This window comes from Onychostruthus taczanowskii, unplaced genomic scaffold, assembly GCF_017590055.1.
Source record: "Onychostruthus taczanowskii isolate IOZ18803 unplaced genomic scaffold, ASM1759005v1 scaffold16, whole genome shotgun sequence".
NCBI classification, from domain to species: domain Eukaryota; kingdom Metazoa; phylum Chordata; class Aves; order Passeriformes; family Passeridae; genus Onychostruthus; species Onychostruthus taczanowskii.
Genome location: NW_024498795.1, coordinates 12,227,256 through 12,235,703, shown reverse-complemented (window position 1 = coordinate 12,235,703; position 8,448 = coordinate 12,227,256). Strand labels below are relative to the sequence as shown.

The window sequence follows — 8,448 nt, the reverse complement described above, 5'->3', positions numbered from 1 at the left end:
ATGTATTTGTTGTCCCTGTGGGATCACGAACCAGCTGATAGAACACACTCTGCCCTGCCACAGCCGGACACTGAGCAGTCAGAGGGCAGGGATGGGTTACACCATGCAGCTGCCTTGGTAATAACTTCAGCCATCCATCCTGGCTGCAGCTGCAGTTTGCCACCTGGGCCATGGACAAAAATGGGGCTCCTCAGGCAGGGGCAGGTGGCATGGGATGAGGTGTCACTGGGCAGAAAGGTCAGTCACTCCAGCCCGAGGGTTTGGGCACACAGAGACCACGTGTGCAGCGAGCTGGAGCACATCGCGCTGCCTGGCAGGGCTTCAGCTCACAGAGTTAACTTTACTCGAGAGAAAACTATGCCAGATTCTGGCCTTTGAAGATTTCGGTAAGCTCCTTTTTCAGGAGAAAAGGGTTGCCAAGTGGGATTTTTAGTGAGTTGACTGCTTTTCAAAGATCTTTGTGAAGGGGCTTGGTTAAGGGCATTGCTGGGGGAAACCAATTATAATTTTTAAATATGTTAGACTTAAATAAACATTTAATTAAAATAAGACCAGCTTTTTCAGCCATTGCCTGTCTTCTCCTGTTTATAGATTTGGGGATTTCTGGGGAATTCCTGATATTACACATTTTTTTGAGAGTGTCAGCAAACTTCTCAAACTAACCTTCAATACTTCCTTCCCTTTCTCTTCCCCCCTCCCAACCCTTTTCCTTAGACACTTTAACCTACTTTTTAGTCTCTCATTTTTCTTTTTTTCTCTATGTCTTGCAATATCAAATTTTCTTCTAACCTTTTCCTCCTTGCCCATTTCTCCCTGGTCCTTTTTCCATGCATTTTCTCCTCCAGTTCGACCGAACCTCACCAAACCCATGCTATCTCCATAATAGCCCCTTCTTAATGATGGAGAGAGATACCCTGGAACATCAGCTTTCAGCAGCTGAGAGCCAGGAGGGTATATGTGACATGACATTTCATCTTCCACCTCAATCTGTATAATACTTCTTCAAAAGTCTGCCTACCTTTGGTGGCACCAAGAGAGGTAGCTGGGCCAGCAAGAGGAAGAACAAAAAAAAGAAGATGATTTCATCACTTAAGCAGCTCCAAACCGCTGTATTTATTTATGGCATTATCAGCATTATTACCACAACAGAGAATGCTGCATTAGATGCTGAATGCAAGTCTTTGCACTTATTAAAACCTATAAATATCTTTGATAAAAGCAAAGAGAAAATATTTGCCACACGAGGATTTTCTTTCCAAATCATTCAACTGATATTAGTTTGACCCAGGTTAACAGTTCCCTCACCTGCCAAAATGATTTAATTCCAAATTGTCCTGCTCTTTTTTTTATCCTTTTTTTTCCCCACTCTTCTTCAGTGACTTCCAGTGCTTACGTGCCTGCTTGATAGGACACGATTAAGGAGCACCATACTGCACTGAGATAGACTCTAAACAGTATTTTCACCTCTGTTTTGCTGAGAGACAGACATGGTTTTGTGCAGCAGCTTTACACTGGCTGTTACTGGACTGTCCTGGTTTTGTCTGGAATAGAGTTAGCTTTCCTCCTAGCGATGTGTTTTGGATTCAGTATGAGAATAACACTAACCAAACACTGATGGTTTAGTTGTTGCTAAGCAGTGCTTATCCTAAGTCAAGCACTGTTCAGTTTCCCAGCCTCTGCCAGTGAGCAGGTGTGCAGGAAGATGGGAAGAGCATGGGCAGAACATGTGACCTGAACTGGCCAAGGGGACATTTCATGCTATAGGACATTTTTCTGGGTACCTAAACTGGAGCTGGGGATGGCAGTGGGGCTGATTGCTGCTGGGGGCCAGGCATCGGTCAGTGGGTGGTGAGCAACTGTAACGTGTGTCACTTGTTTCTCTCTCCTCACTACCATTTGTGGTTTTGTTCTAGTTTACTTTATATCAATAATCAAACTGTTCTTATCTAAGCCTGTGGGTTTTACCTTTTTCTGAATCTCCTCCTCACCTCACCAGGGTAGGGGGGAATGAATGAGTGGCTGCATGATGTTTCATTGGCGATGGAATTAAACCATAACAAAGACAGGCATTAACACAGGAAACCATTCTAATTTTTTTACATGGCTTCAACAACACACAAAAATACACCTTAGCAAACATGGGAAGCCAATACATGATTACCAACTGCAAATAAATAATCAAAGCATAGCTTTAGCTTTTCCCACAATTTAGAGTTATGGTATTATTTGCAAAATAAAAATTAATATCTAAAATAGACCAATGAAAAGCTCCAAAGCTATTGAAAAGAATGAGACTGAATTCTTATACACAACTCCTGTGCACATTGCTACTCAAATTCTTCTTTCTTTGCCTCTACACTAAGCATAAAACACTATTTTTTTCCCTATTTTGGAGTATGCAAAATGTACCAAAAAATCCTGTATACTTTGCCTGTCGACCTTAACTTCTAGACTTTCTTAACTTTTAAATGCTTGCTCTTATAAATGTAGTTTAACACCAATCTCAGCATTCTTATCCTTGTACTGTAATTAAGGTTTTGGAGACATTTTGCTTTACATCTGAGGGTATTCTGTGAACTATCACTTTTTCACTTGTCAATTCATTCTTAAAAGCAGAAGTTCTTTTAAATTTTTCATAATGTACAAAAGTTACTCCAGGGAGATTCAGCAGACGGAGGATTCAGTGGCAGTCTACATTAATCTGGATCAGGTGAGAAAGTGTCACACCATGACTGCCAGCCTGCTTACAAATTCTGTTTCAGCTGTGAGCAGACTGTTCAGACTAGAGGCATTTCAAAAGCAAAGAAAACATTCAGGTCCTACTAAAGATAAACAATTTCTAAGCATCAAGAAAAAATGTAAAATCACATTCAAAATGACAGGTTCCTCTGCCAGTTAAAATTCTTGAATAGAGCTGGCAAGATAAGCCTGGGTGGAGATCATATACAATGTTGTTTGTGAAATGGATTTGATAATGGTGCTCTGAATTTTGGAAAGCTAATAGTTGTTAGATTGGAGGTTTGGCTGCAGGCATTGTTCTCTTCATTTTCGCATAAACAGAAAAATTCTGTAAAAAAACCCAGTTTGATGATAATTTTTAGGAGACCTATATTTAGCTATAATAAAATGCCCCAAAATATTATACATACCATTTATCTTCTCCACACCACAAGACAAACACTACCAGTTTCTACATAACTCCTGTCCTCTGATAAGGATTAAATTGTGCCTTCTGTTGAAATACAAAATGTAGCGTAATTTAGAAACTTAAATAGAAAAAAGACATGAAGCATAACTCCTGTTTTCAAGTTTCAAAAGTAAATTGATCTTTAATCAATGTGGGAATTTTTAGCTACATTCAGTCTTACAATCACTTCAATTTTCTCTGCTTTCCAGACACCATTAAAATACTGGTTCACTGTTCTATAAGTGGAATGAAATTATTCATTATACCTATTAATATACGTATGCATTACCTTGAATTGCATTCACTGGTTATTACATAGCTCAGAAAGATCACTAAATACTTAGTATATTGCATTACTTTTTTCACCTATGGAAAATAATCCAATGCATGGCATTTACCTAACTACAGAAATTTGATACACTATGCATGTATGAAAGAGTCTGCCCTGTCTGATCAAATCATCAAATTAGTGATGCAACCATGTAAAATGTCTCCTTCTAGTTAAAATTTTCATTGTATCTTAATAGGCGTTTTATATGTCATGTCCATCATTTAGAGGAGGTAATTTCCATACAAGCTATAAAAATAAAAAAACAAACCCCAAACCATTTCTCTTGTATTTAGTTATACAGGTCTTCATCTCCTATCTACTTCTTGCTACTAAGAATTCATGCACATGAGTAAAGAACAGCATCCTTACACTGTTTTAAAGACTCTAAACATTTTCCACAATGTAAGGAATTAACAGCCAGTGGGATTTCATATATCTTGAAGTATGAATAAAGACACAGAGCTTTATCTGAGAAATTAGACCTTGTATGCCATATGTTTTTCAGAGTTTTATATCTATTAATTTTGTTATAAAAGTTTAGAGAATATTATACCCATCTCTGAGGACGTGTTTTATTTAGCTCTTAAGCGTCTGCATTCATATTTCACTTATAACACTTTCCAAAAATACTGCCTTCAGCAACCTGAGAGCCAAAGTAGAGGGGTGGCTTCAAAAGTGGGAACTATGGGAGTTTTCTTTTACTACCCCATAACTGCATTTCAGCTCTCATCAGTCAGGGGATACCACTCTACCCCACCCTAACCCAAACATTTTTGATGTGTCTTGCAAAGTTGTAAGTGACACTACTCTTTGTGAAACCAGGCTTTCAGACGGTGAACTCTGTGTTGTGAACCACAGAACTGCCTTTATCTATTAACTGGGCTGTCAAACCATTACATTTGTGCTAAATTCTGACTGCTGGCAGGAAGGCACCTCAGTCAATGCTCATGTGATTCTAAGATTTTGTCCTTAAAAGAAAAGGTGATGTTGGCTAAGTTTTGTCTTAGGCATGTGCAGTAGTGGCAGATGTTCTTGGCAATTGTTAAATGAGCAGCAGATGGTAGCTTAGAAGCTTGACCTTAAACATTTTCTCTCCTTCAACCATAATTTTTAAATGAAGAGATGTGCAGAGCTTGTTAAGTTTTCTCCAGGATTCAGACTGAAGATAAAATGATGAGGCTCATCAAGAAGATGGATGATGATATTATCTTGTCTTGAATTCATCGCAAGTGAAGTTTGACAGAATCATCTGTTCACCATTATCTATAAAAAGATTTTAAAGGAAAAGAAATAGCCTGGTAATTTTGTTCTTTTTACACCTCTTAGAAACAAATGAAAATAAATTTTCTGTTTGAATCTTTTATTCATTGTTTGATCAAATGTCATCTATTTATGCAGATTATTTTCCACTAGACTGCTCAGGGTAAACCCTAACATGATGTGTTTATTCTAACAAAGAAATGGCTCCACTCTGAGATTTAAAGAGCTCATGTAAAACTTCCTTTCTACTTCAAAAGACGATGTACATATTTTTAGATCATGTACTACTCTTATCACAGTAATCACCAGATAGTTTGTCAGAGATTGTAAGAAAATTCATCTCCACAGGAAGCTTTATAATTTGGAAAATAACATCTTAAATCATCAACTCTCCTGCCTGCTGGACTTATTTTCTACATGCAAGGTTAAAGGAGGATAACTCATTGTTTCCTCATTAGAAAAGAAAACAGCATGTCATTGCAATAAAACTTCTGTATGCTACTTCTAGAATGGGTACATTTAGTGAAGTGGGTGATTTTTGAATGCACAATAGATGTGTGCTGTAAAATCTTCATCTGATTTAATTTTCTCCATTAATTTCTTTTTGCTCTAATGCACCCACAATTCTACAATTTACACTGAAAATTGTGCTTCAGAGTCACATGTCTTCCAGCAGAGAGCAGGTAAAACTCCACCTCAGAAGGGCAGCAGGCTCAGGGCAGGACTTGAACCCTTTTGGGGCACAGGCACAAGATCAGAGCTATGGGGGCACAACTTGGCTGGGCGCTGCATACCCTGCTTCCCTCCCATGGATATGATGGTGGTGCAAGCAGACAGGGTCACATCCGTGTCTTATCCCAAAGTGGGTTTGAAAGCACAGTGGAGATACATGCATGGACAGGACTCTATATCAATATGCACCTGTTCACTTAGATATAATAATAAAAATAAAAACATCAGATATGGTCCAGACTTGCAGACTATGGCTAATTTGGTCTTCTTGTAGGACAGTGTGACCCACTTAGTGGATGAGGGGAACACTGCAGATGTTGTCTACCTACAACTTTGGTGAAGCCTTGACACTATTTCCCACAATATTCTTATGGAGGAACTGGTTGTTCATGGCTTGGATGGGGAATGCTTCAGTGAGTAAAAAAGTCACCTGGATGGCCAGTTGACCATCCAGTTGGTGGCCAGTCACAAGCGGTGATCCCAAGGGCTCCATATTGGAGCCCGTGCTGTTTAATAACCATCAGTGAGTTCACAGAAAGCACCAAGCTGGGTGGGAGTGCTGGTGTGCCGGAGGGCAGGAAGGCTCTACAGAGGGATCTGAACGCGCTGGATTGATGGGCTGAGGCCAATTGTATGAGCTTGAAAAGGCAAAATGTTGGGTCCTGCACTTGGGTCTTAACAACCTCATGCAGAGCTGCAGGCTGGAGAAAGAGTGGCTGGAAAATTGTCTGAAGTAAAAAGTCCTGGGGATGCTGATTGACATCCAGCTGAACACGAGCCAGCATTGTTTTGGCCAAGAAATGCACCGGCTTGTATCAGAAATAATTCATCCAGCAGGACCAGGACAGTGATTGTCCCCCTGGATTCAGCACTGGTGAGACCACATGTTGAATTCTGTTCAATGCTCTCCACAAGAAAGACATTAGGGGTTGGAGGATATCCAGAGAAGGTCAAGGGAACTGGTGAAGGGTCTGGAGCCCCAGCCTTACAAGGAGTGGCTGAGGGAGCTGGGTTATGTAGCCTGGAGAAAAAGAGGATGAGGGAATATCTTACTCCTCTCTACAACTACCAGAAAGAGGGTTGCAGTTAAGTGGGGGTAGGCTCTTCTCCCAGGTACCAGGAAATAGGACAAGAGGAAATGGCCTCCATCACATCAAGAAAGTTTTAGATTGGATATTAGGAAAATTTTTTTGATGGAAGATTTACCAAGCACTGGAACAGACTGTTAAGGGACTGAGATCTCTGAAGGTATTTAGAAGTCTTATAAATAAGATGCTTAGGATATGGTTTAATGGTACACTTGGCAGTGGTGGGTTAACCATTTGACTTGATGATTTTAAAGGTTTTTCCCAACTGAAATGATTCTATTATTCCATATCCTACTGCTTCAACAATTTTTGGCACCACAACTTCAGGACCCAAATTAATGAACTTTAGAAGAAAGAAAGTGAAGGCTAAATAAAGCTGGTGAGTAGAATCTGAACCTTCAATTGTAAAACACTTCTAGGCTCTTTTGAATGAATAAATCTCTGGAAATATTGACTCGGAAATATTTAAAGGCTGCCATTGATCATATATTTGATCTATAGATAATTCAAGATCTAATAACATATCCTATTAAAGCTGATTAATGTAATCAGTAGCTTTCAACCTGACTGAATATTGAATATTTCTTTATATAGCAATAACTCAAAAGAGTAGGGAGTCATTGCCTAAGTTAAATGGAAATAAAACCATGAGGCTAAAAAGGATTCCTCAAACTTAATTACAAAACAGTCAAGCTGTAGTATTGATTTATGTAAATGCCCACTCTTGTATGTACATCAGACAGGCAGGGGTACATTTTGCTGAGGGAATGACCCTGAGAGCAGGCAGAGAAGTTTGGGACGACCCCAGGTGGCTGAAACAGGCACCTTGGTGCCCATCATCCATGCCTCATGACTTCAGAGGGTAAAGGTGGCCCATAACACCCAAGCAGCACCTGGATGTAACCTGCAGGTAGAAGATTTTCTGATCTTTGATGAAATATTTGAAAAGTACAATTAATTTAATCACCATCCACTATACACATACTCTTCACTGGGTTCAGACAAACAAAATTAACTCTTTTTTTCTGCCTTTTCTCCCCAGAGTTGTCATGAGGTACAGGCTAAAGCCAGCTGACTGCTACAGTACAAGTGAGTGTGACACAAGTTTCGCCTGTGCAGAAGGGAGAAAAAGCAATTTGTTTCTTTTCCAAGTTGCTGGAGAGTGGAAGTTTGTATATCAATAGTCATGATGAATTCATCTTGTGCAATTTGAAATCAACCTGGTCCAAAATGGTCCAGAAGACTGTTAAAATCAATGTAACTATGGAGTGAATAATTAGAATTCAATCAACAGGGAAAGGTGCTGATTCTTAAGATAGAGAAATCAATATATAGTATGGCAGAAATCATAAATTGTAATGGCTACACTCAGAAGGCAACCTGCTCTGTACTTTTAAGATTACCAAATAAATTTTGCTTTCACTCCCTTTGAGGGTATCTGCCCAGTACACACAAACCTCTCTCTAGCTGTACTTATTTTTTTTTTCCTTAATGGCAGAAATTTGGCTCATGATAAGCAATTTTAATATTCTGGTCAACTTTGGGAAAATGTCAATTTAGAACAAAAAAGCAAATAGACACAAAGACAGCTTTCTTCATGCAGATGAAAAATTCACTCATGCAGATCACTGTAATAATTATATTAACCATTAAGGTAAATGCAAAAATTTAGTCTGAAGGTGTCATATCAGAAAAGTTGTTCTGTTGGTATTACAGGGGTTTAGGGCCCTGCCTAGAGATTCTAACAAGATTATAATGGACCTAAAGGTGTGGAGATGATAACTAAAATGGCTACCACCTCACGGTAGCAACTTCTCGGGTGTACAAAGTCATTAGAATTCAAGTACAAA

General features: G+C 39.2%; 1 long non-coding RNA gene across 1 annotated transcript; it reads left to right on the top strand.

The window, feature by feature from the left end:
• The first annotated feature begins 299 nt into the window (after positions 1-299).
• On the top strand, positions 300-7,908 carry LOC121333238. Its single transcript, XR_005952257.1, has 3 exons — positions 300-386; positions 6,853-6,977; positions 7,641-7,908. It is a non-coding gene; the product is annotated as an uncharacterized LOC121333238 (long non-coding RNA).
• The last annotated feature ends 540 nt before the right edge of the window (positions 7,909-8,448 follow it).